We start from the raw sequence: 18,495 nt of genomic DNA on the forward strand, positions 1-18,495 counted from the left end.
TTCTACTCAGTTATATACAATTACAATATCGTACACTTAAATACAAATTTTATACAATATGTCTTTTGTATATTTTGTATCTGATTTATACATGGAAAAAATAAATTTCATACAACTAATTATATATTATATAACTTATCTACAATTTTCTTACATTATTTCTACTCAGTTATATACAACTACAATATCATACAACTTAAATATAATTTTTATACAATATTGTTCAACTTTCATACAATAGTTAAATAATATATATATATATAAACAACAAAATATAATTTTTCTACAATGTTACTACAATTTCGTAAATATAATGTATGTCATGTCTTCTTCTTCTTCTTCGAGTTTCAATCTGAAATTCAGCCAAAATCAAGTCTAATCTTCACAAAAACCTCTCAAAATTGAGATATAAACTCCAAACCATATTTCCAAGTTGTTTGCAACAACACTCAATCCAAACAAATAATGATTTTTCAAAACCCAAATTCGAATTCAAAGCTTCAAAGCTTTTTAATGGCTGTCAATGGTGGAATTGCTGCTCTCTTTTCCTTTGCTTTACATTACTGAAATTAGGGATTAAGAGATAGATAGAGAGAGACGTAAAGAGAATTCCTAATTCTTTGCAATAACACCTAATTTAAACAAATCATTTTTTTTGGGTGAATTATATAATAAGATGAAAAGTTCAAGTTATGTTATTTTTAAATTAGAAAGGTGTCATTCATATCGGAATAACTAATTAAAGAAAAAAAAACTAAGGTTGTATCTATAATTTTTTATGTTTGTTTGCTTGTGCTTAAACTAGAAAACAGTAAAAAAGAAAAACAAACAAAAATAGTATTAAATAACTGTCTCCTTATACTAGAGGTCAGAAGACCTTTCTCGGAATTCTAAAGTTCACAACTGTTATGAGACAAAAGAAAAAAGGAGCTAAAAACAATGGAGAATTATAAAATATTTTTTTTTCTTACGACGACTAAATTTGAAAGTGAAGAAAGATTTAGAGTGATACGTGGGGGAGGGTGATACGTGGGGAGGGGACGTGGAGAGAGAAATGTGGGGTGTGGAAGTCTGGAAGATACGTTAGAGTAATTTTAGGACACTAATTATTATCATTAATTTCCTTAAAATGTACATAAATGATAATTAAGTATATAAAATGTAATTATAATAAAACATAAGTAGGGAGGGTAATATAATTTCATATAGTGTATAGGAAATAAAAATTCCATATATTGCCTTTCATGTTGGGCCCGGGCTTTGCACGGGTATACCTATCTAGTATTACTATTATTTAGAAGCCGCACTTATTGTGTACGAACATTGGGAGGAACATTGGGATTTCAAAAAATTTAAGAGTAAATAGGTAATTACTTCTCACCTTCTCAAGGGACACGTGTGCTACTATTAATTTGACCAAACCACGTGTATTGCATTTACATTCAACTATATTCTATAGTAGTACTTCACAACTCACAATTTATCTCTCATTTAGAAGACCATCTCTGTTTGCGAGTATCTCAGCTTTCTTCTACTCTTTTTCTGTTCTTCAATCTTTTAAATTGTGAAATTTTTGTGGTTGCTTATGGTGTTAACTCTTTTGTCCTTGTGATTTTTGGTAGATTCTACTTCATTCTCCTTCTTTCTTTGTTGCACCCATTTCTTGGTGATGTGATTTTGATAGATCCGATTTGATTTTCTTCATATCTTAGATTTTTCGCTCTCTGCAATATTCCTCTTGCTTAGCTACTTCAAGAGATTTGAGTTTTCTCCTATTTTTTTTATTTTTCTTTTAATTTCATGGATTTTGTCTATTTCTAATTTTATCACTTGCTTGATACTAATCTTCTAGCCTCTGTTGTGTTTGTTTTTACATTCTTTTGAATAGTTTCTTGCTATATCTACATAAATGTCAAAAGTTCTATCTAATTTTCATATGCATGCTTGGAAATAAATACTTAGGTGCGTGTTTTTTGTTTCTAATTTTGGTTGTGTAACTGTAACGACCCGATCGATCGTTTTGAACTTTTACACTTTGATCGCCAGTTCCCCGGCATGACTTGCCCCGTGTAACGTATTATGACTGATGTAGATCGTTGGTTTTGGTTTTCAGGAAAAATCGGAATGAATTTGAAGGAACAGTCTCAGTTAAAAGCTTTGAATTTGAAAGGTTTGACTAAGAGTTGACTTATTTGTATATGAGCTCGGATCGGAAATTTTATGATTTGTATAGTTTCGTTGGGTGATTTATGACTTAGGAGCGCGATCGAAATGCATTTTGGAAGTCCGTGGAAGGATTTGGCTTGAATTGGCAAAGTTAAAATTTTGGCGAATTCCGGTTGATAGGTGAGATTTTGATCCGAGGGTCGGAATGGAATTCCGAGAGTTGCTGTAGCTTCGTTATGTCATTTTTTATGTGTGTGCAAAATTTCAGGTCATTTGGACGTCGTTTGGTCGACTTTTTTATCGAATTCGGATTTCAGAAGTTTTGGAATTCTTAGGCTTGAATCCGAGGGTGATTTGATGTTTTGATGTTGTTTTGAGCGTTCCGAAGGTTGGAACAAGTTTGAATTATGTTATGGGGTGTGTTGGCATGTTTGGTCGGGGTCCCATGAGTCTCAGATAAGTTTTGGAAGAGTTTTTGGAAGATTTTGCCGTTTTAAGCATAAGCATGTAATGATCCAAAGATCCATTTTTAGTTCTAGAGATTGAAATTTGATTTCGAGACTTTCGAAATTTTGATAATGAATTATAGGACTGATCTGGAAAGTTTGGTCTAATTTAATCAAGTTGCGATTGGGTTTTTGACACGAAACATGAGTTAATTGTTTAACGAGCGAAATGGGTATTGAACTGAGCAAATGAGCTCCGAATTGAGTTTTGACTGAAGGAATATGTTCGTATTATTATTTGTGACTCATAGGAACAAAAATCATCGAATTCCGAGTTCGTATGATGGAGTTAGAGCCTTTTTAATGAAAAGAAAAGCTGTTGCAATTTTTTGGGCAGTTTCTGCATTTTTCGCACGTGTGAACAGTGACCGCACCTGTGTGAACAGTACCGTGAACAGTACCCCCTGAACAGTACTGTACAGAATGTTAAGTTCTGGAAAATGGGACGAATCCCATTTTCCATTTTTACCAAATTGAAGCTCGGGGAGAGGCGATTTTCGGGAGATTTTCAGAGAAAACAATGGGGTAAGTGTTCTTAACTTAATTTTGGTTAGATTACCCGAATCTATTACTAGTTTTGGCATTTAATTGGTGATTTTAGTTGGGAAAATCTTGAAAGCCCTCTTGGTTTAATTTGAAGATTTGAGGGTCGAGTTGATGTCGGATTTTAGTAAAAGTGGTATGGTTGGACTCGTGGTTGGATGAGGTTTCATATTCCGTAATTTTTGTCGGGTTCCGAGATGTGGGCCCCACGGGCGAATTTTGAGTGCAATTTCGGATTTTTAATGGAAAATGTAGAATTTCATATGGAACTAATTCCTATAATTTTTATTAACAGAATCGAATTATTGTGTCTAGATTCGAGGCATTCGGAGGTCGATTTGAGAGACAAAGGCATCGCGAGTTAGAGGATTAGCCGGTTCGAGGTAAGTAATGATCGTAAATACTGTCCTGAGGGTTTGAATCCCGGATTATACCTCGTTGTGTTACTTTGAGGTGACTTGCACGCTGGATGACAAGCGTGGGGTAGAGCACCGCTGGGGATTGTGACCTGGTCCATCCCGAACGAATATTTTAATGCGTATTTGATAGTTAATTGTTTGGCATTATTATATTTTTGGGTTGTATGCCATGTTTGGGGCCTTGTGCCGATTTGTTGAGACCCTTAGGGGCATTTTTACTATCTTTCCTCACTCTATTTGTTTGAAAGCATATTTTCAGTCATATTTTACCTGTTTATTGCTCAAATCTGGCTTTATCACTATATTCTTAACATGTGGAAATTGTTTTGGGCTAAGTTCCCTGTTTTACTGAGATTGACCGAGGGTCTGATTGTAAGATTGATGACTGAGTTAGACTGAGAGTCTGATGGTGAGGTTAATGACTGAGAGAGGCCGAGGGCCTAGTTATGAGGATTATATATCTATGGATCGGGCTGCACGCCGCAGTAATGTATATATATATATATATGTGTATGGATCGGGCTGCACGCCGCAGCGATACTTATATGGATCGGGCTGCGCGCCGCAACAATATAGCGTTTGGGCTGTAGGAGCCCCTTCGGAGTCTGCACACCCCTAGTGAGCGCAGTCGACTATTTATATGGATCGGGTTGTGCGCTACAGCGATGCATGGATCGGGCTGCACGCCGCAACGGTTACTTTGATTTCAGTTATTGTGAGAGATATACGGATCGGGCTGCACGCCGCAACGGTTACTATATGGTACCAATTGAGCGTGAATACTGAGTGCGAGTACTGATTGGTAAGAGTTGAGTCACGAGTGACAGAGAGGCTATCCCGAGGGGCGATAGATATATACATGCATATGAGGGGTATTTTGCCTGAGAGGCCTGTTTATGGACTTATTGATTTCACTCCTCTTAAAATGAGTTTCTATCGAATATGTTGATTTATTGATTGTTTTCACCCATCTTTATATTGAGCCTTTGTCAGAAAGTTGCACAAATGTTTTAAAATAATTTTTATTTAAACTGGGGTTTAGGAGATGTTCAAAAATTAATCACTGATTTGACATTGGTTATTTCCACTAAGATTTTCAAGTTATGAAGTGTTTGTGATTACTATTTTGCCCGAGAGGCTGTTTTTCGAACTATGCTTTGCCCGAGGGGCCGATTATGACTTTAATCTCTATTATTATTTTAAATGGTATTGAACCCCTACTGAAACTGTTGGAAGGTATTTCAAAGATGATTTTTACTAAAAGTTGGATTTTAAAAGGGAAGATTGACCTGTATTATAATTGGAAAGCCTGTTGTGTTTATTGAACCCAGCGTAAATGTGGATCCATTGTTTCCTACTGCTCAGCCTTTATTTACTCTTATTACTTACGGGGTTGGAGTACTCACATTACTCCCTGCACCTCGTGTGCAGATTCAGGTATATTGGAACCCGGTAGCGGGTGTTGATAGCTCAGCTGCGGAGTCATCAGAGTTAGCAATGTGTCTGCATAACGTTCGCAGCACCGCTTCATTCCCCTCATTGTTGTTACTGTATTTTGTACATTTTTAGACTTTTGTTGTATTCAGACCTTGATAGTTGCTCATGACTAGTGACACCCCGATGTCGGGCTGGTATTTTATTACGCACTGTTATTCCAGGATTTTATTATATAACATTGTTTAATTTAAAGATTTAAAAATGACTCTTAATGCTTAAAGGGTTAAGGTGAGTGTTGTGTCGGCTGGTCTTGTCTTCACGAGAGGCTCCATCACGACCAGGCCGGTTTGGGGTCGTGACAAGTTGGTATCAGAGCCTAGGTTACATAGGTCTCACGAGTCATAAGCAGGTTTAGTAGAGTCTTGTGGATCGGTACAGAGACGTCTGTATTTATCCTCGAGAGGTTGCAGAACCTTTAGGAAAACTTCACATTCTTGAATTCTTATCGTGCGTCCTTTGCTTCAGCTTGAAATGTAACTCTTTGAATTCCTTCCACGCGTTCGTATGCGCGCATGATCGCTCAGTATCAGATGTGCCTGATGGTTTGTGATTTCCCGATCGAGGGGCGAGGTGTGATATCTGTAAGTTGATGTTGGGCCAGTCTGAAGGACTTGAGGCCGGATCTTTGCCTATGGCTTGAGCACCGAAGTGCTGATTGTGTGAGCAAGTGTTTTGAACTTATATGTTCGGTATTGTCCCTATTAGTGGAAGTGACGGTTGAGTAACTATGTGATGAGTATGTTAGTACTGCGAGATGTATTCATATGATTTGGAAACGACAAGAAGGGTCTGCTGGAGGATAGAAGAACTATTAGGTGCTTGAATTCCATCTTGATTCTAAGTATAGCCCCGAGTTATAGGCGTGTGAAGAATCTTTTCATGTTTCCCAGTTGTGAGTGAATTAAAAAAAAGATTCATGTTGCGGTATGAGTTCAGACTCAAGAAGACTAAGTGACTGCGTACAGCTTATGATGGTGGAAGGTATACATAAATGTTAGTTAAGGCGGAGCAGGTGGGTTATCTCCTGCAAAGTGTTTTAGAGTTGTGTGATCTTTATGTTGTCCATTAGAAGATCCCATTTACAAGTGAAATATATATATGTGAATTTAATTTGGGTCGCTTAAGAGAGTGGGTTTAATTGTTATGAGAGTAAATACGAGATTTATAGAAGATATGAAGTACCAGATGGTCTGTATTCCACGAGCTTATGAAGGATTGAGTTAATCTCACTATGGTATTATGGCAGCAATAAAGCGTATGTGTTATGAGTTATGGTGCGTGTTTGACCTATGGCTTTGAGCCAAGTGGGGGAGTCCGCTATTGAATAGTTGATTGCACGGTTATATGCTCTAATGGTCCCAGTTCGAGGCGCATTTGTGAATCAGTTATGGCTCGAGTAAAGGAAATTTCAATAAAAGCTATGTTATGCTTTATGGGTGTACGAGAATCGGGGAATGACTTGAGTTGTGGTTGGTAAGGAATGCCCGGTGCATAGGGCAAGAAGTTTCTTGGTTATATTGGAATGAGGTCACATTCTGCAATGTCGGAGTGCTAATGAAGCACAGGTTGTTTGGTTTGTTTAATCAATCTAACTACGGTTTGAGTAGTGTGGATGACTCTAGAGAATGGTCCTATTATGTTCAAAACTCTACATGCAATAACTGGAGGCTTCTAAGTTGTACTTATGGATAGAAACTGAGTTTTCAGTGAAAGATGGCAAGACTTGTGGTATTTTCTATATTAATTATGGGATTCTATATATCAGTATTGGGAAGGTGAAGGTAATGGCTTTGGGGAACACTTAAAGAGTATTCAGCGGCTTAGGAGCCTTAGACGGTGTAGCTTTATGCTTGGGTTTCGTGTGATAAGCCTAGGTTGAGGAAATTGTGGTGCTACAGCAAGAAGGAATATCAAGTTGAAGATGAATCAGAAGGAATTTAGATAGATGGGGTATCTTGTTAGTAGACCAAATCGGTATGGTAAGGATATGATGAATTCCTTGTGTGTGTTTGAGGTAATGAGTTCCTACAGCTATTTTGAAACAATGCTCTTGGGCTTTGATGGCTTGCTTAGCTTGGTCTAGTTAGAAGGATTCAGTCCTGGCAGTTGAATTTGTGCAAATGGAATTGGGAGAGTTCTTATTGATTTCTACCGTGGTTGGAGAGGTGCAATTTCTCCGAGTGTGAGAAACATAGGATATGTAATGATTTTTCTTCTAGATAGGATCAATGGAAGTTCTTGGCTAGATGAGTTACAGTTCAATTCTGAAAGGAAGTTTATAAAACTCTTAGGCAGCGAGTAGCCTCAGATGATTAAGGAAATGGTACTGGTAATTGGAAAAGATTTGACGAGAGTCTATGTTTTAGTAAAAGGGCAATGTTATTAAGTTGATAGCACTTCGGTAGTATTGCGGCACCTTCTTTTTAGATCGACTGGTGATATTCGGGTTTGCTTGGTGGCACAGGGAAATTTTAAAGTATCTATAATGGAATGATTGGGTATTAGAGGTTGTGAGATGATATGATCTGTTGGTTATAGGCACCTATGGTGCGGTTCTATCGGAGTTTCATAATGGAAGTCGAGCGGGAAGAGTAATTTGGTGTTGCTCGGTGAACGGCATATCGGTCATGTCCTATCGGGTGTGCGTGGTGTATGTTATTTGCTTCACCGTGAGTATAATGAATTGCTTTGGTTCCAGATATCAAATTGTGTGTGGTTGTCGATTTCGAGTATAGTGACTTAAGGTGGTTCCATGTGGAGCAGTGTTTAAATAAGGTCGCGCATTGCAGTGAATATATGTGGAGGTATGACCTTGCAGGTTAGATTCGTGTGTTCTGTTCCTATGATGTGAGACGGGTTCTCAGTCTTGTGTTGTGGTGGTACTAGTGAACTTGAGGTTCAACTCTTTCATTTGAGTTATTTTCATGATTTGAGTATGTTCGAATTGTTGCGTATTGATGCGTGTATTATGCAAGTTGTGGCTTAGGTTTGTATGGATGTGTCATGTCACCAGAGTAATGTGTTGGAGAGGAGATCGTTGGGGATCATTAATAAATACAAACGGATTCGATTTCAGCATGTTTGATGGGTAAATATCGAGGTTCGATTCAGAAATTTGCTATGGTCCTTGCCAAAGAAGAAGTAACCTTATGGATGACTGATCTGAGAGATGGTTATGATTTATTGCGTGTTTCATTTATTATTGGCAGTATATGGAAGTGTTGGAATGAGACTTTAGTTGGTAAGAGGTTTCTACCGGTATTCGGGTGTTGTGTGCAGCTGTTGTGAATGGAAGTTATCGCTACATGTGTTTGAGTTACGTGGTATATCGGATAACTGCACTTGAGGTTGCAGGCATGGGTTACTACAGCTAGTTCGGGTCTATTCAAAGTATAGGTGTGAGGTTCTGATCGTATTGAGGATTTTAGAAGCAGAAATGTGGTTCTATGGTTTATGGACTAGGATGGATTGTGAAATTTCAGTTATATTGTGTTATCGAACCTATATGAGGTAGGGTAACGTGGGATCACCCCCGGGTATATGCATGGTAAAGTTATTCAGCAATTGGTTGGCTTTTGGAACAACTCTGGGCACGTTCGAGGACGAACATGTGTTTAAGTGGGGGAGGATGTGACCCGACCGGTCGTTTTGAACTTTTGCACTTTGATCGCCAGTTCCCGGGCATGACTTGACCCGTGTAACGTATTATGACTGATGTAGATCGTTGGTTTTGGTTTTCAGGAAAAATCGGAATGAATTTGAAGGAACAGTCTCAGTTAAAAGCTTTGAATTTGAAAGGTTTGACTAAGAGTTGACTTATTTGTATATGAGCTCGGATCGGAAATTTTATGATTTGTATAGTTTCGTTGGGTGATTTATGACTTAGGAGCGCGATCGAAATGCATTTTAGAAGTCCGTGGAAGGATTTGGCTTGAATTGGTAAAGTTAATATTTTGGCGAATTCCGGTTGATAGGTGAGATTTTGATCCGAGGGTCGGAATGGAATTCCGAGAGTTTCTATAGCTTCGTTATGTCATTTTTGATGTGTGTGCAAAATTTCAGGTCATTTGGATGTCGTTTGGTCGACTTTTTGATTGAATTCGGATTTCGGAAGTTTTGGAATTCTTAGGCTTGAATCTGAGGGTGATTTGATGTTTTGATGTTGTTTTGAGCGTTCTGAAGGTTGGCACAAGCTTGAATTATGTTATGGGGTGTTTTGGCATGTTTGGTCGGGGTCCCATGAGTCTCGGATAAGTTTTGGAAGAGTTTTTGGAAGATTTTGCCGTTTTGAGCATAAGCATGTAATGATCCAAAGATCCATTTTTAGTTCTAGAGATCGAAATTTAATTTCGAGGCTTCTGGAATTTTGATAATGAATTATAGGACTGATCTGGAAAGTTTGGTCTAATTTAATCAAGTTGCGATTGGGTTTTTGACATGAAACATGAGTTAATTGTTTAACGAGCGAAATGGGTATTAAACTGAGCAAATGAGCTCTGAATTGAGTTTCGACTGAAAGACTATGTTCGTATTATTATTTGTGACTCATAGGAACAAGAATCATCGAATTCCGAGTTTGTATAATGGAGTTAGAGCCTTTTTTGTGAAAAGAAAAGCTGCTGCAATTTTCTGGGCAGTTTCTGCATTTTTCGCACGTGTGAACAGTGACCGCACCTGCGTGAACAGTACCATGTATAGTACCCCTTAAACAGTACCGTGTATAGTACCCTCGTGTACAATACCCCGTGAACAGTACCCCGTGAACAGTACCCTCATGAACAGTCGTGAACAGTACCGGACAGAATGTTAAGTTCTGGAAAATGGGACGAATCCCATTTTCCATTTTTACCAAATTGGAGCTAGGGGAGAGGCGATTTTCGGGAGATTTTTAGAGAAAACAACGGGGTAAGTATTCTTAACTTAATTTTGGTTAGATTACCCGAATCTATTACTAGTTTTGGCATATAATTAGTGATTTTAGTTGGGAAAATCTTGAAAACCCTCTTGGTTTAATTTGAAGATTTGAGGGTCGAGTTGATGTCGGATTTTAGTAAAATTGGTATAATTTTTATTGACGGAATCTCATATGTAATTAATTCCTATAATTTTTATTAACAGAATCGAATTATTGTGGCTAGATTTGAGGTATTCGGAGGTCGATTTGAGAGACAAAGGCATCACGAGCTAGAGGCTTAGCCGGTACGAGGTAAGTAATGATTGTAAATACTGTCCTGAGGGTTTGAAACCCAGATTATACGTCGTTGTGTTACTTTGAGGTGACTTGCACGCTGGATGACGAGCGTGGGGTAGAGCACCGCTGGGGATTGTGACCTAGTCCATCCCGAACGAATATTTTAATGCGTATTTGATAGTTAATTGTTTGACATTATTATATTTTTGGGTTGTATGCCATGTTTGGGGCCTTGTGCCGACTTGTTGAGACCCTTAGGGGCATTTTTACTATCTTTCCTCACTCTATTTGTTTGAAAGCATATTTTCAGTCATATTTTACCTGTTTATTGCTCAAATCTGGCTTTATCACTATATTCTTAACATGTGAAAATTGTTTTGGGCTGAGTTCCCTGTTTTACTGAGATAGACCGAGGGTCTAATTATGAGATTGATGACTGAGTTAGACTGAGAGTCTGATGGTGAGGTTAATCACTGAGAGAGGCCGAGGGCCTAGTTATGAGGATTATATATCTATGGATCGGGCTGCACGCCGCAACAATACTTATATGGATCGGGCTGCGCGCCGCAGCAATATAGCGCTTGGGCTGTAGGAGCCCCTTCGGAGTCTGCACACCCCCAATGAGCGCAGTCGACTATTTATATGGATCGGGTTGTGCGCTACATCGATGAATGGATCGGGCTGCACGCCGTAGCAGTTACTTTGATTTCAGTTATTGTGAGAGATATATGAATCGGGCTGCACGCTGCAGCGGTTACTATATGATACCAATTGAGCGTGAATGCTGAGTGCGAGTACTGATTGGTAAGAGTTGAGTCACGAGTGACAGAGAGGCTATCCCGAGGGGCGATAGATATATGCATGCATATGAGTGGTGTTTTGCCTGAGAGGCCTGTTTATGGACTTATTAATTTCACTCCTCTTAAAATGAGTTTCTATCGAATATGTTGATTTATTGACTGTTTTCACCCATCTTTATATTGAGCCTCTGTCAGAAAGTTGCACAAATGTTTTAAAACAATTTTTATTTAAACTGGGGTTTATGAGATGTTCAGAAATTAATCACTGATTTGACATTGGTTATTTCCACTAAGATTTTCAAGTTATGAAGTGTTTGTGATTACTGTTTTGCCCGAGGGGCTATTTTTCGAACTATGCTTTGCCCGAGGGGCCAATTATGACTTTAATCTCTATTATTATTTTAAATGGTATTGAACCCCTACTGAAACTGTTGGAAGGTATTTCAAAGATGATTTTTACTAAAAGCTGGATTTTAAAAGGGAAGATTGACCTGTATTATAATTTGAAAGTCTGTTGTGTTTACTGAACCCAGCGTAAATGTGGATTCATTGTTTCCTACTGCTCAGCCTTTATTTACTCTTATTACTTACTGGGTTGGAGTACTCACATTACTCCCTGCACCTCGTGTGTAGATTCAGGTATATTGGAACCCGGTAGCGGGTGTTGATAGCTCAGCCGCGGAGTCATCAGAGTTAGCAATGTGGCTGCATAACGTTCGCAGCACCACTTTCTTCCCCTCATTGTTGTTACTGTATTTAGTACATTTTTAGACTTTTGTTGTATTCAGACCTTGATAGTTGCTCATGATTAGTGACACCCCGATGTCAGGTTGGTATTTTATTTCGCACTGTTATTCCAGGATTTTATTATGAAATATTGTTTAATTTAAAGACTTAAAAATGACTCTTAATGCTTAAAGGGTTAAGGTGAGTGTTGTGTCGGCTGGCCTTGTCTTCACGAGAGGCACCATCACGACCAGGCCGGTTTGGGGTCGTGACAGTAACGGTGATTTTGTGTGCAAATTTTATTATTTGAAGTTGCCTATTTAAGGTGAATTCAAAAAGTTTATTTTTCTGATTTTCTTTAGATTTGATTTCTTGGTTCTTAAAAAAGTGGATCTAAAGTAGTGAGATGCTTCTGCTCTCCAGTTTTTGTTCTCTCTCTTGTGAGTTTTGTGTAATATGTGATTCCTATAAATGCCTCTCACCATTACCATACAGTTGTAGAGTGATGCACATATGGTGTTGATAAGGAAATCTTTTGCGAGGCATTATTTGGTTCTTAAACTCTTCATTATTTCAACGTATTTCATGCATTGCAACAGACATGGGGTGGTCTTCTGTTTTGAAACCATGACAAGCTTGAACCAATGACCTGATCGAGAAAAAAATCATTGGCGGATTTGAGAGGAGTTGACTCGATGAGCAGGAAAACTACTATCAATTGATAGGAATCATCATGCATCATCAATAAACCATGGTAAACATCAAAATATGCATATCTCATGATGCACTATGCTATTCTGGAAAAGGTCTATTATTGAGCTCAATTCATGATTAATACACATAGGAGTTCATTCTTCTGAATGTGGCAATGATGCTGGTCATGGCTATTTAACTGATGCACAAAGCGTTACAATTTTTTTTTGAAGTTATTGTAGCTGCATAGAGTGAATATGATATCAAAGTCATTTGTTTCAGGGGTTGGGCACTTGGGCATGTCACACAACAAAATGATGAAGGAATTTGCATTGGAGGTTTGAGAAGAATGCAAGTCGATATTATTTTTACTTTCTTTTTTCCTGGTATTTGTTTCTTCTTTTCATTTTTGTTTTGGTACTGCTTAATGTTGTGTGGAGTATTTTGCAATTATGAACAAACTATTCCTTTCTTCAAAGTTATGTGAAATATGTCTTGAATCATCAGATCCACACTCCAAAGAAGAAAGTGAAGAAGGAAAAAGAAAATTTGCTAACTTGCTAAACCATATATAATGACGCATTGTAAACTTCTGTTATGTTCTTTTCTATGTGTCTATGTGATCTTTGGTGACATTTAGGGAAAACATGATTACTATAAGAGCACAAACCAACTCATATGTTGTTGGTTAGTCTTATTGAGCAAGAAATTCATTTATACCTATTTGTACTCTCAAGTTGTACTCCACATTCTTTAGTATAATCATGTTTATTAGATGTGGTTATATTTTTCACCATACATTTGTGTTTATATATCTATCAGTTTCTTGCTTGGAATTAAAGTTTAGTTGATGTTATAGTATAAAAGTATAAGGAGATTTAAGAAATCATGCTCAATATATAGAGTAGTAAATAGTTAGAACAATATTATGGTTCAACTTTCTGTACTACATAATTAAGTGATTGGCTTAACGAGTTTTGTCAAAGGCGAAAAGCTCTAAAAAGCGTTCCATGCGTATTGGGGCTTTAAGCGTAAAACGCAATTGAATAGTGGGTTTTAGTAACAAAAAAGTGGAATAAAGGAAAAAAATAAAAATATATATGTAATTTAGGGAAAAAGTAAGTGTTTTCCTTAATAACTAATACACTTATTTGCCAATTATATTTGTTGTTTAGTACCGGTCCATTCAAAATAGAATTCATGGGCAATGAGTGTTCACACCTTAGTGCTTTGCATACACTAAAGCACAACTTAAGCGAGGGAAAGCACCCTCCGTGAGCTTTTTTGAGCTTCAGGGCTTAAGCGTGCCCCTTTGACAACACCGGGCTTAACCACAACATCTTGGTAGTAAATTGAATTTAGAGTTTATTTGTACCGCAGAGTTATGCGATTTCATGTGTTTTATCTACCTTTTGGATAATTAGTGTTAGAATATTATTATTAATCTTTATATTATGTGATGTATGAATTTATGTTCATGTTGTGGTATCGTGTCAATTGTCAATAGCTTCTCCTAAAATGCGAAGTCTACCTTTTGATCTATATAATGAATGGCCTCCATCTTCTGTTGGAAGGTAATATCCCTATTTCTAGGCAATAACTCTTATTTCATTGCTAAAATATGCATTTTTGGTAGTTAAGTGTTGATGATAATAGTGAAGATATATTAATGAGATGACTCATTAATACCTGTGGAACCTGATTGTATTTGATGGTCATAATTGAATACTCATGCAAAGTTCATGCTACTTCTTAACAGACAAGCAGTTGATCAGATGTGCTTAATCCACCGATTTATTGTTTGAGAAATTTGAGAAGCCTAAAATATCAGGTATAGTTCTACTGAGACAGTTCTACTTATCGTTTTATCATTGTGGGTGGTTGGCATGGACATACTTGATGATGTTCTGTTCCCTTGCATGTAACAGGTTGGTAATTTGAAGGCAACCGATTCTTTATATTTTCTCCCTTGATTGAAACTGTTTAAAAGGTAATTAAATTTTTTTACAATATTATTCCTTGCTGAGGAGAAGTTCATATAGTACTTTTCACAACAAAGATACTTACTTTGAACAAAAAATAGTTCGTATAATAGTACTTTTCGCAATAAAGACTGTTCTTTTGAAAAAAAATTTCTTAGTTTCACTACAAAATACAAAACATTTTTTTCCATAGTTCAAAACCTTAAGGTTTAAAAATATATTAAAGATTTGATTATATAACATTCTTCACGTGAAGTATAACATAACTTTGTATCTTAAAATCTATGTTTACTTTATCAGGAGAAAGAAAATATAAAATCATTGAGTGTGCTCTACATTTTGATCAAGGTGCAATTACCTAGTGTTTTGGATAGCGTGCGGCAACAAATAGCGACGAGGGCCCGCTCTACTGAGGCGAGAGGCACGCAGCGAAACACTCGCCTTTTTTATGTGAAGCGACAATTTACACAAAAAAATAAAATATTATATATGTAACTAAAAACTCAATAACAATGATATATTAATAATATATCAATTCACAATATGCAATTAATTCTACTCTATAACTGAAAAAGGAGGAAATTTCAGGTTTAAAGTTTTGAAGAAGTTCTCTGCCTCTGCCTCTACAAAAACAGGGTGCAGTACTGTTGCTCAATAAAAAACAGAGCAACAAAAAAAGAAGAAGAAGAGAAGACCAGAAGAAGAAAGAAAAAAAAAACAGAGAATAAAAACACTCTCTGTCCTTTTTTTGCTGCACTGTTGCTCGACAACAAACAGAGCAAAAAATTAGAAAGATGAAGAGAAGATCAGAAGAAAAGAAAAATGAAAAAAAAACAGAGCAATAGACAACTCTGTTCTGCACTGTTGCTCGGCAAAAAACATAGCAAAAAATAGAAAGAAGAAGAGAAGAAGAAGGAAAAAGAAGAAAGAAAGAGAGGAGAAAGAAGAAGAGAAGCTTACCTGGGCTGGGTGGACTTGTGTGCTATGTTGTTTGAAGGTTGAAGAAGAAAGAAACGTGAAATCACTGCAAGCCCTAATATTTTAAGCCCTAATCTGCGCCTTTTTCGTTCTTTTTTTTTTCTTCAAAAAGCGACGCCACAGCTTGCCTCTCGCTACACAAGCAAAGGCGCTCGCCTTTTACAATTGCAATGCAACAGAGGCAAAATAACGCAGGCTGCTCGCATCGCCTCGCCTCACGCTATTAGCGCTGAGGCGAGCGCTATTTATAACACTGCAATTACCATAGCCCTTTGTTAGTTTTTTTGTCAATAAAAAGATTTCATGTCTTTTATTCATTACTCTATCCCTTTATACATCGTATCTGTTAGAACACTGAAGTATTTACATGAATGTACTCCTTTTTTATATGATATCCTGGATACTCTTGGAAAATTAATGGAAGTGTGGTTACTAGATGTATAATAGTTGGATAAAAAAAAATACATAAACAATAACAATTGAATTTTCTTCATGAGAATTTATTAGCTAATTCTAATAATCTCAGGTACATTTAAGCTTATAATATGGTATTAATGTGATTAGGTTATTATTATTGAACCATGCACTTTACGCATCAATCCAGGTAAAAAATGATGCTCGCTTTGCACTTGAAATATGTTAGCAAGCTGTGACGCTCAGGATTATTATGATAAGAAGTTGCTATTTCTTCCCCAGATCTATCATCAGGTAACTGAGCCTCAAAATTTCAGATGTTAGTAGCAAGAAAAGAAGATACTTTCAAAGACTGATGACATATTAATGCGACAATAAATATGTGTCATAGATAAAGTGCTGTACATATTTTTCTAATTCTTATGAGGCATTTCTTAAACTTTGGATACATGATTCAACAATAAATGAACTCCATATTCAAGTTTCAAAAGAGTGCAAATGAGGATATTGCAACTTCTTTAAAATGAAATGGAAACACTTAGCAACAAGAGTAATGCCTTGTGAGATCCATCAATTTGTCATCCTTTTTTCACCCCCTTGACAACTATTTCCTATAATTCATGGCTATTTCTCTTATGCAAAAAGAATTTGAGACTTGTTCCTTACATATGATAAAGTTTTATGGTTTGTCACTTCTAGTCTGTTGGGACAAATGTTGTACCATGTTATTATTTATAAGTGATTCAGAGTTGTCAATATCCTTCTAGCGTTTTCCTGGTTATTGTCGTAAGATAATTTTTTTTCCTCTACCCATGCTTGATTCCTCTCTGTTTCCAAATACTTTTGGTCTCAACAAAAAAGGACCTCTTGCCGTGCACACTCCTAAAATCTTCTGCTGATGGCAAGTAAGTTGATTCTAGCAGTAATATGCCTTTGAAGATGGATGCATCAATCACTTATAAAATATTATCCGATATAGGGTTTTTTAAACTAAATTGTTTGTGCACTAAATAGACTGAAGCAAATTAGATTGATTAATTCTGTAAATCTTTAGATTAAGATGGACTCTAAAACTTTATTGCAAAAACTAGAAATAGAAGAATACTGAAAAGTTCAATGTGTTGGGGCACTTCCAACTCTTTGATGAAAGTAAATGCGCTTTAACTGCTTGGGAAAGTGCATTGCCGTGTGTTGCATGATGTTTTACAGTTCAATCCTTTTCGAGTTTGCCCTCTACATAGGGAGAATAGGAAAAAAATGATTCATGACTTCAATTTTGGTTGTCCTACTATTATTTATTTATTTGCTAAATCTGATTTAGTGATGCTATGGAAGAAGTCTAACATATTTTATGACTTGAAGTACTTTTCGTGAATGAACTTAACTATTTTGTTGTAGACATAACTCTTTACTGGATTGACTTAGTTTGTTTCCAGTTTTGGTAACAACCAACATATTACATATATGCAGAGGTTTCATGCCATTACAAAGTCGATTTTCGTGCAAGAGTTTCTGCAGTTATAGACAAGAGGGGTTGCTCTGATGGTAAGCAACCTCCACTTCCAACCAAGAGGTTGTGAGTTCGAGTCTCCCCAAGAGCAAGGTGGGAAGTTCTTGGAGGGAAGGATGCGGGGGGTCTATTTGGAAACAGCCTCTCTACCCCAGGGTAGGGGTAAGGTCTGCGTACACACTACCCTTCCTAGACCCCACTAAGTGGGATTATATTGGGTTATTGTTGTTGTAGTTTCTGCAGTTATATTAAGTAGATCTTTTAGAAAGAATCTAGGTTCTCTAAGCTATTATGTAAAACGTTCTCTATTAGTTTTTTTTTCTCAATTATTTTCTGCATCCGCACATTTTTGATTTTATTTTACAACTTCTATTTGTTTTCTTTGGAGAGTTTGGGTAATATGAATTTCATGCATAGACGATGTTATTTTAAATTGGTTTACCTCTTCAGATAAAATATTTGAATTAAAGCATAACTTAATCGTTTGCAGGTTGATTACATCAGATTTAGAATATTCTGAAGATGCAGTTGGAATCCAAGTGGAGTAAGTGTAACCAAAGCATGTCAAATGCCTTGATAGCTGTTGCTTCAACATTTGCTGACCGATTAGCACAACTGTAGAAGACTAATCTTTACTAGCGATCTTAGAACCTTAAAGTGTCTACACTCAGAAGTTACATCGCCCGATCACTCTTAAAGATCTACTTATTGCTAGCATTCCAGTGTACAGAGATTGAAGAGTTGCAGAATAAAATTATTGAATTATTTCAAGCTCTCTTTTTTGAAGAGAGAGGATAATTAACATATCATTTGTAGCAGACATATAATGTACCACACGTAAATGTCAATATCACATTAATTTAAATATTTCTGTAGATGCAGTGCCATTATTTCGCTAGACTGGACTTCAAAATTTTCAAACAAGCCACTCTGAGTTGCATATCCGAGGTATCAAGTATCAATTTTTCACATGGCAGTCATATTTTCATTGCTCCGCTTGAGCTGTTAATACTGAGTTGAAAGTTTAATGTATAAATAAAATATCAATATTGAACTGAGATATCGGGCAT

At 36.7% G+C, this 18,495-nt stretch overlaps 1 long non-coding RNA gene across 37 annotated transcripts; it reads left to right on the plus strand.

Annotated features, from left to right (window-relative positions):
• The first annotated feature begins 1,329 nt into the window (after positions 1-1,329).
• LOC107783996 (uncharacterized) lies at positions 1,330-18,286 on the plus strand. 37 transcript variants are annotated; one of them, XR_012709818.1, is made up of 9 exons: positions 1,494-1,962; positions 2,114-3,197; positions 3,531-3,598; positions 10,250-10,337; positions 11,756-12,602; positions 12,824-12,927; positions 14,301-14,372; positions 14,470-14,531; positions 15,112-15,893. It is a non-coding gene; the product is annotated as an uncharacterized LOC107783996 (long non-coding RNA). The 37 variants fall into 37 exon arrangements; XR_012709803.1 differs by lacking the exon at positions 15,112-15,893 and adding exons at positions 5,066-10,036; positions 14,824-15,065 and having other exon boundaries at positions 1,522-3,197; XR_012709806.1 differs by lacking the exon at positions 15,112-15,893 and adding exons at positions 5,066-10,036; positions 14,824-15,065 and having other exon boundaries at positions 1,522-3,197; positions 10,270-10,337.
• Positions 18,287-18,495: the final 209 nt, after the last annotated feature.

Source organism: Nicotiana tabacum, chromosome 5 (genome assembly GCF_000715075.1).
Source record: "Nicotiana tabacum cultivar K326 chromosome 5, ASM71507v2, whole genome shotgun sequence".
Taxonomy (NCBI): Eukaryota; Viridiplantae; Streptophyta; class Magnoliopsida; order Solanales; family Solanaceae; genus Nicotiana; species Nicotiana tabacum.